A 15,000-nucleotide genomic window follows, 5' to 3' on the forward strand; every position below is an offset into this window, starting at 1 on the left:
CTTAAGAAAAAAAAAAAATAACTGTGGAGACAAATACAGAAATCCACGTATATGTATGAATTCTTAATATGTATTATATCTATTCCTATCACCTATAATCATTCATATTTACCTGAACGCATTATTGAGGAGCGTCTAAATCATTCATTCATTCATTAATTCATCACACTTAATCTACTTGTATTTCTTAAGTCATCCCTCAAAGTACATAATCTACCAGTCTAATCTCTCTACCTGTGCAGCTTCTACCCTGTTACGTTTATCTTGGCGTCACTGTCACGTAAAAGCGCTTGGCCCGTCACACTCAGACACGCTTGATAAATAGCTTTCCCAACTCCAGAGTCTGCGTGTGAGAGCAAATGAAATAATGATCTGAATTCAATTTGTCTTAAGCGTAAAACCGTAATCGTAATGAATCCAGAATCATTTATATTCCCAGCTGCTTTTTTCCTTTCTCTTCATAAGTCGTGTTTTTTTTTCTTTCCTTCTCTTTTTATTTTTATTGTTTTTTTTTCGTTGGTTCTTGTGTGTGTGTGTGTGTGTGTGCGTGTGTGGTGGAAGTAGTATTAGTATTACTAGTGGAAGTACTAATGGTAGTAGTAGTAGTAGTTGTAGTAGTAGTAGTAGTAGTACATGAAATATAGTAAAGTGGTAGCAAGAAAAATATATTAGTAAAAAAAATAAATAAATTCTCACCTGCTCAGTCAACATTAATTTTCACCTTTCACCTCCCTCACCACCACCACCACCACCACCACCACCACCACCACCACCACCCTACACTTCAGCAGTCACCCGCCGCTACTCTTCCCGACGTCATTGGCAAGTTCAATAAAGTCCTTGTCAGTCTCAGTAGGAAAGTTTGCAATTCCCAATCCATTCAGCCGACAACATTAGCTGGCAAGTTGGAAGAGGTTGCGGATGCAGAAGAGGAAGAGGAAGAGGATGGGAAGGACATGATGAAGAGGGAAAGAGGAGGCGGTGATGCGGTTCAAGTTGAATTCAAGAGGGAGACGTTATAGCTTCTGGCACGCTTTCAAGGGGAATTTTTTTACGTTTTCTTTTGCAGGAATATAATAGTTCGTGCTACATTGTGAAGGTTTTCAGGGATTTACTTAACATTTCAAGGTGCGTGCCAATTTGTTTTATGCTTTTAAGAGGATTTTTGACGTTTTCTTTTACGGGGATGTAGTAGTTTTTAGTTTTCATATAAAGTGGATAGGTGTATTTAATCTTGTTTCGTAAGTTTTTCTTAGGGATTAAGTTTATTTCTAGGTACTTTCCAAAGTCTGGCGAGCTTTCAAGGTTTTTTTTTTCTTTCTTTTTTACACAAGAAGATTTTTGGTATGATGAGTACGTGTTGTGGAATTATATCACACATTGTAAGGAGGGATTACCTCAAGTCACGTTGCTGGTTAGCGAGTGACGGAAGCAGGTGTTCTTATCAAGGGTTTGTGATTTGTAGATTTTTTTTTTTTTATATAATATTGACCTTAATGTTTTAATGGCATTGCGAGCTTTGTCTTACTTCTCTCTAAAGTAGTATTCTTTTTTTATCTAAGTTTTTCTTATCTTTCTTAAAATATTTACTTGTATTATTCTTCCTTAAAAGTACTCTCTTACGTATTGATCACATTCGTCCTTTAAAATACTAATATTTTTTATTCCTTCTTACAATCCTGTATTCTTTCATATTTTTCGCTTTGGAAGAAATATTTTTCATATTCCCTTAAAAAATCTGTCATTCCTCTTATTTTCCTTATTTCCTAAAAGCAATTTTTATTCCTTGTCTTATTCCTTAAAAGAACCTTTATTTCGGCGTTCCTTTTTAGACAGCGATTAAGAGTCTTCGTTACGGTGCTCCTTTCATCTCGTAGTTAGAGGAAGACCTAAAGAGAAGCAAAAATATTGATTAGTGGCATAATTGGTGTCCCTTGAGAGGCGCATCAGCAAAACCTCTTTATGGACCCGAGAAAAGAAGATCAATTTAATGGGAAGATCAAGAATATCCCTCCCTCTCCTTCCCTCTTGCTCTTACTCCTCCTCTTTTGCCTTCTTTGTCCACTGGTCGGCCGAAGTCTCGTAAAAGGTTTTCATCCGGATAAACTCTGGCAGTGAGAATTGAAGGAAAGTGGAAAGGACCTGTGTGAAGGACCTCTGTAAAGGACTACTGTTCCTTTGAGCGAGAGGAGGCGCCGCTGTCCACACACAAGTTTCCCTGCAACAGACACACTGGGGACAGGTGCGCGCGCCCCCGCTTGTGATTGCTAGTGAAGTTTTTAGTGTTTAATTTCCTAGCAAGATAAGCTGAATGACACCTGACGCGTGATTTCCCGTTTCTTTGAGGCGGCAGCGTATCACTTCCCCACTTAATTGGAAACTCCTCGTGAATGAGATTGTCGCTTCGATCCAAAACATATACAGTAGAGTGCGAGAGTATTTCCAGAATGAGTGTGCTGATGGAAATACTGCAGCCTGTTAGTACTTCGTCTGTCAGCCTCTTTCTGTCTCTCTCGTTCGTATTCTCAAAGGTTTTACTTTCCAAGAAGGACTGTTTTTAAAATACTAAATATTATTGCCCTGCTTTTCACACGTGCTTTAATTTCTGATGGTGTGGAATTCATGTTAAAATATCACCAGAATTATGAACACACCCTTGAAAACATCAGTAACCTAACCACGGCCTGTGTAAAGGAGAGGGCGACGAAATGTTTGGAAATTTCGCTCTTAGTCTCTGTCACATCTGTATTCTTAAAGAGTGGGCGTTCATGACTGTTTTCAAAGCCCACAAACATGACTAATCAATATTCCACCTACTGATCGCGTAAAATTTCTGTTGAATTATCAGTAAAATTATGAAGAAACATCCATGAAAACCTCAATAAACTCTCGAGCCTATTAAACATTGCTGACACAGAAACGTTGGAGAATGCGATGCTCACTTTCCTGCCAATATCAAGACGCCGCCGGCACCTCCTGCAAGGGTCGCCTCGCTCGCTATCTTCACTCAGTTTGATTTGGATGTCACGTTTTTACAGCCGCAGCCAACTCCTGATTGACTCCCACACATGTCGCCTCGCCGCCGCCGTCGCTGTGATCAGTTTGTTTCCCTCCCATTGCTAACTTTGCCTCTGCTATTTCTCATCAGACCCGAAAATTGTTCCGTTCCGAGGTTTTCGATCCAGGAAGAAGAATCTCCTGCCAATGACTTTTTTTTTTTTTATATCAGAATTTCAATTGGAAAACTTTGGCAGACCCAGACGAGTTGCAATGTTCATGATGGCCAGGCAGGAAGTAAGTCGGCGGCGGCAGATTAATCTAAAAAAAAGTCATGTCCAGGGATGTGTTATGATTAAAACCGAGGAATTACTACGCGATCAACATTAATATTGTGTCTCAGAAAAATGCAAATATATGTTGGTCTGTGAATGAATGTACTGACGCCATCTTGGTTACTTAATGCTTGGCAAAAAAATAAATGAATAAAAAATAAATAAATAAAAACGGAGAAAATCTAAACGAAAGAAAATACATTGTGAAATTACACGATCGACGCGTATATTGTATGCAACAAGAAAAAAAAAAAAGTTATTTGTCTTGAATAAAAATTTCCATCTTTGTTTTTTCCACTTGAAAATAATCTGTTCTTTATCTTCTTAGTTCTTAGTTGTGTTTCCTCTTAAATAACAATATGTAATCTTAGTCTTATTATTTCTAAGAGAAAACATTCGCATCTTTGTCTTATTTCTGTCATAAAAGTCTTTAATCTTTGTCCTAGTTCTGCTTTAAAAGTATCTTATGTTTTATCATATTTCTACGTAAAGCAGCGATCTTTCTCTTTATCATACCTAAAAGTAATATCCTTCCTTGTGTCACATTTCCACTCGAAACACTGATCTTTGTGTCTTCTGTTAAAGCATATTATTATTTTCCGTTTTCATTCTGCTCAAGAAATTATATATACCTTATAACTGCTTTAAAGAAAAAACAATAACATTTATTCTTTACTCTCCATTAGTTGTGAATTAATAAAGTGACAACATTTAACTTCCATCATGCTTGACAAATCACTGCAACAAGGACAGGAAAAAAAACAAAAATATGTGAAGAAAATCAGGAATATGTTAGGCGACCCACAATTTGGAACCATAAAATATACAATTAAAACTTTATTATAGAACAACGCTATGCACTTTGCTCTTCCTTTTCCCGCCGATGTTAACTCTGAAGGGAAGACAGGCGAAGGGGAGAGTGCTGGGACAGGTGTGTGAGGGCGTGGAAAGGTGAAGATAGGGTGTGGTGTTTGTGAGGGTGCAAGGTGACGATATAAGGCAAGGGTAAAGAAGGGTGACGAGAGAGAGAGAGAGAGAGAGAGAGAGAGAGAGAGAGAGAGAGAGAGAGAGAGAGAGAGAGAGAGAGAGAGAGAGAGAGAGAGAGAGAGAGAGAGAGAGAGAGAGAGAGAGAGTTTTACAGAATATTTAATGATTCTTTGCAATATTCTCATCTTTTTTCTTACATAACTATTTTTCTTTCATCGTTCCTCATTGGTACTCTGTATTCTGTTTCTTTCTCCTTCTCTTCCTCGTCCTTGTCCTCGCCATTCTCCCTCTCGCCCTCCACGTCCTCACACTTCTAATTCTCCTCGTCTTCCTTGTCTTCACCGTTCTCATTTTTTGCTCCATTTTCACCTCCTTATTTCCCCGTACGTCCTCTTCCTCGATTACCTCCACCTCTCCTATTCCACCACTATCGCCACTTCTCCACTACCACCATCTCTCCTCATCTTCCTCCACCACCACCACCACCTTCTTCTCAAGCCATACACAGACCACTACCACACACCAGCTTCCCGGACCAATAGAGGCGTCAGCACATACCTAACACCTCCAGGGCTACTCCATTTCCACCTAGTCGACGAGCAGGAGGAGCAGGAGGAGGAGGAGGAAGAGGAGGGGGTGAAGGATACATAGAAGGAGGTGTAGGAGGCTGTCAACGTCTTGCCTGTGAGCCGCCCCTTTCCGTGTAGGACTTGGTAAGTACACAGTCGCTCGTTTATGCAGGTCATGCGAAGTCATCAGACGCACATTGTGGCTAGACCGTGGCTCATAATGGTCGTTGATTTGACGTGAATGTTGCCAATCAGCGGCTCCAATTTAATCAGGTTGCTGCGCCCGCATCACAATCCTCCTGATTAAACTCCGGCCACTTGATTGCTCATCAGCCGATATTGTGCTGGACCCAGAGAGAGAGAGAGAGAGAGAGAGAGAGAGAGAGAGAGAGAGAGAGAGAGAGAGAGAGAGAGAGAGAGAGAGAGAGAGAGAGAGAGAGAGAGAGAGAGACGAAGATAGACAGTAACAGACAAATGCATATGTAAGTAACAGACAGACAGAGTGAAGGGGAGAGAGAGAGAGAGAGAGAGAGAGAGAGAGAGAGAGAGAGAGAGAGAGAGAGAGAGAGAGAGAGAGAGAGAGAGAGAGAGAGAGAGAGACATCGACAGACAGACATCGACAGACAGGCATCGACAGGCAGGCCTCAAGAGACAGACACATACACAGACACACAGATAGACTGACAGAGAGACGCACAGACAGAAGTGCCTGGAGTTGGGTGGACAGGCAAGAAGTCCGAGGCAGAGGTACGGAAAGGAAACCGAAGACGCCGAAAAAAGTTCCGAACTCGAAAGTGGCAAGAAAATATATAAGGAAAAGCGAATCAAATCCCTTTGTAAGCAAGTGTAAAAGAAGGAAAAAGAGAACACGAGGGAGAAATAAGGACAATACGAGACTTTAATTAGATGTTACATGGGAAAAGAAAAGGTAGAAGAGAGGAAAAGAAGGACAAGAAAACATAAATAGGAAGAGATGAGATAAAGAGGAAGAGAATAAAGGTTATGTAAGATGTTAACGAAGTAGAACGTAAAAAAGAAAGAAAAATAATGCAAAGAAGAAGAGGGAAGAAAAGAGAAAAAGTTAGGCCGAGGAAACGAAAGGAAAGGAAGGATATAGAGAACAGGAAGAAAGAATAAAAAGGTGGCCGAGAAGAAGGAAGAAAAGAGAAAAAGGGAAGAAAGAGATAGTAGGATAGAGAGAAAAGGAAAAAAAAGATGACCCTAGATAATTTAGATGTTTACATGGGAAAGCATGAAAAAAATAAGTGGGCAAAGAAGAGAGAAAAATAAGAAAAGAAAAGGAAGATAGAAAGAAAAGTAGCAAAAGATAAAAAGAACAAAGAAAACTCAAATGTGAACACAGGAAAACATAAACAACAGAAAGAAAAAAAAGGACAAAGAAGAAAGAAAAAAAAAGAGAAAAGAGGATAGAGAGGAAAAAAAAATAATTCAGGTGTTAACGCTCAAAGAAAAAAAAAACCAGTATTTCATAAAAAAAAAAGAAAAAAAATGGGGAAAAAGATGAACGAAATGGGTGAACAAAGAGGAAGGGAAATTAGTCTGCATCTCTTTCCCATCGGACATGAAGAGCGGGATCAATGAATCGATCAAATTTGGCGTCTTTTCCCCTTCACCAGACCACAAAAAGAGGACTTCTAATCGTCTCTCCCTCACTACCCCCTCTCACTATTCCCCTCCCTTAATGAAGACTCCCACCCTCTCTCCCTCTCCATCCCCCTTCCTTCTTTCCCTCATCTTCTGCCATCATCACTTTATCAATTGAATACTTTATCAGGGAAAAAATATATGGTGTGTTAAAATATATTCTTTTGTTATTTTGGTTTATCTTTTTTTTAGATTGAGTTGCGATGAGATGAAGAGATTGTCCGCCACGTAAGTGTTGCTAATGTGTTGTTTTTGTGTTGGATTATGAATTGTCTCGTCTCTTCAACTCTTCATTCTGTGCCTCTTGTGTGTCGGGTTTGTGTTTCAGTCAGGGTGGTCGTGTGAATGTGTTTGGTTTGCATTGTGGTGTGTGTTAAGAGAGGGAGCCGGTGTTATGGTGTGTGTTAGAGGGTGATGGTGTTATGGTGTGTGTTAAGAGAGAGCCGGTGTTATGGTGTGTGTTAGAAGGTGATGGTGTTATGGTGTGTGTTAAGAGGGTGATGGTGTTATGGTGTGTGTTAAGAGGGTGATGGTGTTATGGTGTGTGTTAAGAGGGTGATGGTGTTATGGTGTGTGTTAAGAGGGTGATGGTGTTATGGTGTGTGTTAGAGGGTGATGGTGTTATGGTGTGTGTTAGAGGGTGATGGTGTTATGGTGTGTGTTAGAGGGTGATGGTGTTATGGTGTGTGTTAAGAGAGAGTCGGTGTTATGGTGTGTGTTAGAGGGTGCTGGTGTTATGGTGTGTGTTAAGAGGGTGCTGGTGTTATGGTGTGTGTTAAGAGGGTGATGGTGTTATGGTGTGTGTTAAGAGGGTGATGGTGTTATGGTGTGTGTTAAGAGAGGAAGTTGGTGTTGTGGTGCGTTAAGAGAGGAATTAATTTCATGTTATGGTGTATTAATTAAGATTTTTATGGTGTGTGCTAAGAGAGAAAGTCGTTTGATAATGCGGTATGTGTTTAGAGGGCAAGTCTTATGTTTTCTTTTTATGTAAGAGGCTGTGGCCAAGGGTTACAAAAGATAAAAAAAAATAATAATAATCAAATAAATGAATAATAAAAATGAAAGAGGCCCACAAGGATGACAGTTTGTGAAGGAAAGACGCAAAAGAACCAAAATTTGAGTCTTGAAATATGGAACTATGGTGTGTGTTAACCCTTTCACTTCTATTTGGCACATCTTTCCTCAATCACTAACCACTCTGAGACGTCTTTACTTGTTCCTTAGCCATCTCCAAACATTGTGCTGCCTAGAGATTGCAAAATCTATTCCTTTTTATTTATTTATTTTTTCTTTTATATAGATGCTTATAAAGATTCTATACATCGGTTTTAGTGCAGTGAATTGCTACATACCGCAGTGAAAGGGTTAAGAAGGGAAGTCACTTGATGGTGTTGTGTGCGCTTGGAAATTTGGTGTTATAGTTTATTAAGAGAGAAAGTCATTTTGTGGTATGGTGTGAATTCAGGAAGTCATTTGATGTTATGATGTGAGTTACAAAGAGGAAGTCATCTTGTTCCTCTCCTCATGATCCTTTCCAGGTGTATTACGCAATTCACCGCTAGCGTGTCTCTTCAACGTCCTAAACTATTATTGAGTATTTCATTCTTTTGATGAAAATTAGATTATATTTTTTTTCTATGTGGCTCGATTTCTTTCCGTGGGTATCCAGTAATCTAATTGAATTTAATGTTTCGCTTTAAGGTACACTATTAATGAGTTTTTGATGCTTTTGATGAGTCTTTGATTGGAGTCCTTTTTTTTTCAGGATGCGGCTCGTGTGATGTCCGAACGTATTTGGTTTCATTATTATTTGCAGGCGTCTTATGATCTACTTTTATCTAATTTTCTTTTTCTTTGTTATTTCATTATTTCATTATTTATATTTTGCTTCAAGTTTTTCGCCTTGTCTTCAATGTTGTTTTTATTCCTGTTTATAACGTATTATTAATTATTTTTTACTTCATTGGTGTGTAGTAGTTTAATTTTTGTTGTTATATTCTTCGCTTTCTTCTTTGTATTTATCTTTTCTACTTAGCGTCTTGTTAGTGTTGCTGCTCCTTCTCTTCCTTTTCTTTATCCCCACGATAGCTCATCACTTATCTCTTGCCTCGTATGGTCACACCTTGTTTTCTTTTAGTTCTCTTATTTTGTTTTCATCCTCTAAATTACTTGTACTTTCATATATTTTGTTATTTTCTGGAATTATTTAACAAGAATTTTTAGTTTTTATATTACTTTTGACGCCATATAATCGCGTTGTTCCTTTCTTTTAGTTCTTTTATTTAGTTTTCATCTTCTAAATCGCTTGTGTTTTGATATATTTCGTTGTGTTTTCTGGAATTATTTTACAAGTTTGAGTTTTTATATTATTTTCGACGCCACATAATCACGTTGGTGCAGGGGACATAGTATCAGCTCATCAACCTAATCAATCCTTATCCGTGGAACACTTCATAATTTTCACCAGTGTCAGGTTGTGTTCCAGTGAAGGAGTTTGCTTTCATAACTCTACTCAGCGGCTCGCCAAGAAACACAGAAGACTTCAATAGACACAAAGTAAAGGGCATCTTGGCATCCTAGTGAAGTAATAGCAAATGTCTACTTTCATTCAAACTACCTCATTTTCCCTTCAGTCTCCCGTAACTTTCCCTTCCAGTGATCCCTGTTCCTCCCTGTTTTATTCCCTCCGTCCCGCCGTTCCCCCTTTTATTATTAACTCTTCTGTGCTGCCCTATCGCCTCCCCGCAGTTCCCTTCATTGCTCCGTTTTTCACTCCCGTCACAGTTGCACCTCCTCCCTCTCTGCGTTGCTTCTCTTCCCCTCACTTCCCCTCAGTCTTCTCCTCCTTGCTTACTCCATCATTCCCTCCCTTCCCCTCGTTCCCCTTGTTCTTCCTCCATTCACCTTTTCTCTCATTGCATCTCTTCCTTCTCCATTTGCACTATACTTTCTCTCCTTCCTTTCTCCCCCTCCCTTTGTCGTGTCTGTTTCACTGCCCCTTTCTCTTTTTCTCTCCCCCTTCCTCTCTCTCTTCCCTCCTCCATTCTCACTCCCTTCCGCCATGGACTTCCCCCTCTCTTCTCTCTCTTCCTCTTCCCCTCCACTGGCCTTGCTCTCTCTCCATCTCTCTGTCTCTTCCTCCCTCCACTACCCTCCATCTTCCTTGTCCTTTCCTCCTCTCCTCACTTCCTCCTTCCATCCTTCCAGCTTTACTCATTCACTCTCTTCTTTCCTCCTCTCTCTTTTCCTCCTTTCTCCCTATTTCCCATTTCTTCCTTCTCCCATTCATCTCTCTCTCTCTCTCTCTCTCTCTCTCTCTCTCTCCATTCTCACTGCCCTTTTTACTCCTTCCCATCACTCCTCCTCCTCCTTCTCCTCCTCCTCCTCCTCCTCCTCCTCCTCCTCCTCCTCCTCCTCCTCCTCCTCCTCCTCCTCTTTCTGCTCCTTCTCCTCTGTCCTTCCTTTCCCTCCCGCTCCAGCTGCCTCCTTCCTCTGTTCCTCTTCCTTCCCTCCCTCCCCTCTTACCTTCTCCCCTCAACCACAAAGCCCTCCTCCAGCTCCCCTCTCCACCACACTTCTTCCTCTCTCCCCTTCCTCCCCGCGACCCTCTCCCTCTTACCCCCTCTCACCCCCCTTACTCCCTCCAGCACCCCTCTCCTCCACACTTCTCCCTCCTCTTCTCTCCCTCCCGCGACCCTCTCTCTCTTAACCCCTCCCTCTCACTCCCTCTCCCGTGGTCCTCCCTGCCTCCCCATCACCTCCACACCTCCCCCTGTTCCTTCCCTCCCGCGACCCTCTCTCTCTCACCCTCCCTCTCCCGCGGCCCTCCCTGCCTCCCCTCACCGCCAGACATAATACCTGCCACCGATGCCCCACCGTGAGTGTGATGAAGCCACCGCGTGGGTTGCTGGGTCGGCCGCGCCAAACAACACACTTAATTTACGTTACCGTGGGAGGAAGGAAGGCCATTGTGAGTGTCACGCTGCGCTCTCTGTCCCAAGCAAGGCACGCCGGGGGCACTGACGGGGCCGGGAAGGGGTCAGGGCGGGTGGTGGGGAAGAAATGAGACGAGTACAAGGAGTGAGGTGCGGGAATGAGGCCGAGATGGGCAATTATGAATGTCGTCCTGTTCAGTCAGTAGCCAGGAGGGAGCCGCATCACGCTCTTCATTTGTGGTGACGAGGGAACGTGTGTTTGTGCGTGTGTGTGTAGTCGTAGTGGTGAAAGAAAACCATGCCTTCATTGAAATAACATTAGTGCGTGCGTCATTTTGCTATGTGTGTGTGTGTGTGTGTGTGTGTGTGTGTGTGTGTGTGAAGGTGGCGGCGTGGCGTGGCGTGGTGCGGTCCTCGCCTCCCGTAGATAAAGGGTGATCTCGCAGCGTCCTCGTAATCCTCACCCTCACGCTGCCTTAAATCCCTGCTGATGGTGTTGCCTTCTGTCACACTGTGCACACGCCCGAGCCCGCACTCCCTCACGCACACGGGGCTCGGCAAACAGTCTACACACACACACACACACACACACGAACACGCACACCCAATTTAGCTAACTGGACTCTTCCCTCACATTTCCTTTACCAGCTGGAATATGTAATAAGCGTGATTAGAGACTTTGATGGATTGTCTGGCGTCGCGCTACTAATGAGTATCCAGCTTTTTGTTTCATATGTTCGGCAAATGTTATGCTGCAGTTAATTTATCAAGTAATTGTGAGCCGGTGGTTCGTGCGGCTCTGAGCGGCAGCACTCACCAGCCAATCACAGCAGCCCGTCATAGTGATCGACTTGGTGAAATTACCTAATCACCATTTTTATTAGCCGCTTGACATAACTGCACGAGCGGCTGGCACGACTCACCCACACCCTGGGGCTCCCCGCCAGTGTGTGTACAAGGGGTGTTCGCCCCCTGACACAGCCGTCCACGTAAAGTAAAGAATCGCAAGGCGGAGGCGCCGCGGTCACTCCCGGCGGCAGTAAGTAATGGAGGGAATAAACCCCCACTAATTGGTTCCGCCGCCGCGCGGGAGACAAAGGAAAGCAGGCTAGTTATTTTCTCCGCTAACACGGCAGGTAATTAATACCCGGGGATTAGTGCGGGAAATTTATGTCATAATATTGGTGGCATTAAGGCCGCCGCGGAGCCTGCCTGCCGACCGGGCACACGCCACAGATAAATTGCTTCAGGAGTCCCGTACACACTCATTTGTAAAGGATTAACCAGATTAAGCAATATAAAAATGTAATTTCTGGGGGACCAGAATAAATTGGAAGCCTCTAAGCTTCAATTTCCGTTGTAATTGATCAATGGGCCGACCTACACCAGAGGCTCACTTTTTTCCGTCTCACATGTTTCGGTCACGCCCCCCTCCCCCCAACTCTTTCGCCCTTTCCCTCATTCCCCTTCCTCACCCATTCCCTCCCCCACCCTCAGTATCGTTCCCTTCCCTCACCCTCGCGTCCCCCTTCACGCCCCTCCGCCGCCCCTCCGCCGCCCGCCGACCTATTGGCTTCGGTCACTCACACTCGCCGCCGTAAATAACCGAGAAAAAACTTTGAGGGCCGAAGCATGGCGCGAGGCGAGAGGAAATTCTTGCAATAGTTCCGGCTCGGGCTAGTGACTAAAGGTCGCAAGAAAATGACATTTTCCCCAGGAAAGGAACAACTTTTAACACGATTCCCTTGTAATTAAATCTTATCAAGGGCTTATGTTCTTTTGCCGAAAACCTTTGTGTCCGCGCTCCTGATTGGCTATTTTATACTTTTAGACAGTTGCTGATTGGCTGTTAGGCTTTCCATTCAAAAACTTAATTGCATGTCTTGGGTGTTTTAATGAGTTTAGCGGTAAGGGTAAGGGGCGCGCGCAAAGCTCAGCTGACAGTTCCATTAGGCTAATACAAGCTTTGCTCCAAACTTCATCGGCGCCTCGGGGGTGAGGCTTAAAAACCTAATGGCACTAAGAGGCCGTATGTAGTGTGCGACGCCGGGGGGGTGGGGGGGTAAAGAAGTACAGAGATATTGTAGCCTGTACCTTGAAATTCCTTAGTGAGTGCAGTGTGTGTGTGTGTGTGTGTGTGTGTGTGTGTGTGTGTGTGTGTGTGTGTGTGTGTGTGTGTGTGTGTGTGTGTGTCTGTTTGTTTGTATATGCATGAATGAATAGCGTGCGTGCACGCGCGCGCACACACACACACACACACACACACACACACACACACACACACACACACACACACACACACACACACACACACACACACACACACACACACACACACATGGAGAGAGAGAGAGAGAGAGAGAGAGAGAGAGAGAGAGAGAGAGAGAGAGAGAGAGAGAGAGAGAGAGAGAGAGAGAGAGAGAGAAAGTCAGCATGAAAGTGTACTCTCATCCTGACCGGGCTGACGCAGATTTAAATGTAAAATTTTTCCCAACGTTATTCCTTGCAAACACTAATGGAAGGTGCAACCTCAGAGGTGAAATTACACACACACACACACACACACACACACACACACACACACACACACACACACACACACACACACACACACACGAGGGGCGTGGCACTCTTGCAGGGGTGAGGGAAGGGGCGGCACCAGCACGGTACCTCTGGGAGTGACTATTGGTGAGGTGCACTCAGGATTATTTTCAAGTATCTTATTACTACTGAGGTCAGAGGGAGAGTCGGTCTGATCTCCGGTCATGAGGGTGGCGTGAGAGGCCCTCGGGACGGTGAGAGGGCGGCGGAGGCTTGAAGAGTCCCACATTTACATGGAGCGTAGGACCTTCACCTGCAGGAGGAGGGAGGCGCTTAGTGTGTGGCGCGAGGCCCCGAGAGGCTGGCTGGCTTGAGGTGGAGTGGCTGGAGCGCCTCTCTCTCCTCGCACTCCAACAATGAGAGAGTGACGGAAAAATGAGAAGAGTATTAATTAGCTGACTTGGGCGACACAAGTAGTGTTTGAGTGTGTCGCTGCATGCGGCTTAATGACCTCATTACTGCCACACTTTGCAGTTGCTAAATAAGGCAGAGGTTAAAGTCGCGGTGTCAAGGGTGTACCAGTACAGTGTCAACACCAGTGACACACCACCACCATCACAGCCAACGTTACCACTCTTGCAGGCGCCACAGTTCACCACCATCACTACTATTGCTATAAAAAAAACAAAAAAACTGCATCATTATATCACCACAACTACCTCCACTCTTGTCTCATAAACGTCATCTTCCATTTCTACACCATTCCCACAATCATCGCTCGTATCATTACCTTACCGCACACCACCATTACCACCACCATTTTCATTATAACAAGACTCACAACCATAGCATCATCATCAGCATCACCATCACCGTCACCACCATTACACGGAGACAGTCATAACAACGAGGAGACCATGAAAATAAAAGAATACCACAAAATAACCCAAAGGAACACACTCATATACACACAGACACGATGACGACACTAAGAAAACACAGAAGAACAGATGAGTAAACACAACAAGAATCATTCGCTAAATAAACCACTTTACCCATACATAACCAGCCACACAGGAGAGAGAGAGAGAGAGAGAGAGAGAGAGAGAGAGAGAGAGAGAGAGAGAGAGAGAGAGAGAGAGAGAGAGAGAGAGAGAGAGAGAGAGAGAGAGAGAGCGCTAATCGAGTCACTCACCAGCTCATACCCACTGACAAAAAACGAGAGAAAAAAACTGAGAACGGGAACACGGAGCCTTACTGGACAACCGTGAATTCCCCAACTGAGGCCGCTTTTATGTGTGATTGGTTGGTTTCTGTCTGGACCTGCAGTGAGGGAGCGTGTGTGCGGCAAAGTGGTCCCGCTCATGTGAGGCTGATTGCTCGCCTGCCCAAGGAGAGGAGCAGGAGGGAAAGACTACAGGACGAGGGTACCAGTGCAGACTAGAGTGGTTGTGGTGACGAGTTTTATGAAGGTTTGGTAGGATAATCTTACCTAACCTAACCTAACCTTACCTTACTTTACCTTACCTAACCTAACCTAACCTAACCTAACCTAACCTAACCTAACCTAACCTTACCTAATCTAACCTAACCTAACCTAACCTAACCTAACATTACCTAACCTAACCTAACCTAACCTAACCTAACCTAACCTAACCTTACCTTACCTTACCTAACCTAACCTAACCTAACCTAACATTACCTAACCTAACCTAACCTAACCTAACCTAACCTTACCTTACCTAACCTAATCTTACTTTACTTTATCTTACCTTATCCCACTTACCTTAAGTCTAAGACGGTGAGTTTCGTGAAGGTTTGGTAGGTTTCGTAGAGGTGTTGTTTGGTAACCTAATCTTTCCTAACCTAACCTTACTTGACTTCAACTTATCTTATTTTACCTTATCTTACCTTACCTTAAGTTGTGGTGAGTTTTTTGAGGGTTTGGTAAGGTGAGGAGAGGTGTTGCTT

At 43.6% G+C, this 15,000-nt stretch overlaps 1 protein-coding gene across 10 annotated transcripts in view; it reads left to right on the forward strand.

Annotated features, from left to right (window-relative positions):
* LOC135090605 (uncharacterized) overlaps positions 1-15,000 on the forward strand; it is a 304,055-nt gene that overhangs the window by 132,570 nt on the left and 156,485 nt on the right. For all 10 annotated transcript variants that reach the window (XR_010262052.1, XM_063987509.1, XM_063987505.1 and 7 more), the window contains one exon: positions 6,746-6,781. The gene's annotated coding sequence lies outside the window, so the exon portion shown is untranslated. The remainder of the gene's footprint in view (positions 1-6,745; positions 6,782-15,000) is intronic.

The sequence above is a fragment of the Scylla paramamosain genome, chromosome 35, assembly GCF_035594125.1.
Source record: "Scylla paramamosain isolate STU-SP2022 chromosome 35, ASM3559412v1, whole genome shotgun sequence".
Lineage (NCBI taxonomy): Eukaryota > Metazoa > Arthropoda > Malacostraca > Decapoda > Portunidae > Scylla > Scylla paramamosain.